We start from the raw sequence: 1,227 nt of genomic DNA, 5'->3' as shown, positions 1-1,227 counted from the left end.
AATGTTATCCTAATTAATGTCATATTTTAGCTACTGTGGTCATTTTTTACAAGCTAAACAGTGCAAGACTGTTTTACAGTTGAAGCAAGGATAAAATATCAACTCTACTGATGAGACACTTGCTGTAATGACTTCCAACTCAGACGGGACTTAAACCCACAAACACTGGCTTAGGAGAACAGTGCCTTATCCATTATGCCAGTGGTGCTTACTGATGTCCTTATTTAAGACTGATAGGTTTTTAATAGTCAATTATTTATTTTTGAAAAAAAGTGAAGCTGTTTACTGTGTTCTTTGCATTACCAAGTCCAGCAAGAAATGTGCTGGTACTATCCAGAGCTGTCAGTATGGATTATCATGCTATATTGCAGAAAATCAATTTGATGCAACTGCTTTACCAACAGTATGTTAATCTTTTCCATTGCTGTTTTGTTGGCTGACTGAAGGAAGATATGCAGTGCATTTGAACCAAAGCAGATGTGTGCTGACAAATTAAATGCACAATCATGTTTGTGTTTTTTCTTTCTTTCTTCCATCCTTTGTAATATCATATTAAATATTAAGGTAGCAGTTTATAATCAATGACTAATGACATAAGAAAAGGAAAAAAAACAGTATACAAAAATGCTCCAGGTGAGGCTTGAACTCACAACCTCGGCATTGCTCAACAGATACTGTCTTATAAGTACCGTGCGCTGACCAATTGCGCCACTGGAGCGCTTTGCAACATTGATTTGTTATGCTAGATGTGGATTTTATTCAATGCAATCAGTACAGTCATAAGAATTGAAAAAGAAAATCATTTTTGGTGATGAATGATGAGCAACAAAGGAACATGCATGCCAGATGGTACTTAAATAAGATGTCCACGGTGATAGAAAATGTTTAAAAAAAACAACAACAATGTTATCATAATAAATGTCATATTTTAGCTTCTGTGGTCATTTTTTGCAAGCTAAACACTGCAAGACTGTTTTACAGTCGAAGCAAGGATAAAATATCAATTCTAGTGATGAGACACTTGCTGTAATGACTTCCACCCCATATGGAACTTGGACCCCTGTCTTAGGAGGGCAGTGACTTATCCATTATGCCAGTGGTGCTTACTGATGTTCTTATTTAAGACTGTTAGGTTTTTAATAGTCAATTATTTATTTTTGAGGAAAAAGTGAAGCTGTTTACTGTGTTCTTTGCATTACCAAGTCCAGCAAGAAATGTGCTGGTACT

At 35.6% G+C, this 1,227-nt stretch overlaps 1 non-coding gene across 1 annotated transcript; it reads right to left on the bottom strand.

Moving 5' to 3' along the window:
* Window positions 1-625: 625 nt before the first annotated feature.
* On the bottom strand, window positions 626-718 carry TRNAI-UAU (transfer RNA isoleucine (anticodon UAU)). The gene is given in 2 exon segments: window positions 626-661; window positions 681-718. It is a non-coding gene; the product is annotated as a tRNA-Ile (tRNA).
* Window positions 719-1,227: the final 509 nt, after the last annotated feature.

The sequence above is a fragment of the Pseudophryne corroboree genome, unplaced genomic scaffold (assembly GCF_028390025.1).
Source record: "Pseudophryne corroboree isolate aPseCor3 unplaced genomic scaffold, aPseCor3.hap2 scaffold_897, whole genome shotgun sequence".
Classification (NCBI taxonomy): domain Eukaryota; kingdom Metazoa; phylum Chordata; class Amphibia; order Anura; family Myobatrachidae; genus Pseudophryne; species Pseudophryne corroboree.
Note: the sequence above shows the minus strand (reverse complement) of the source record. Positions and strands in the feature narration are given on the sequence as shown.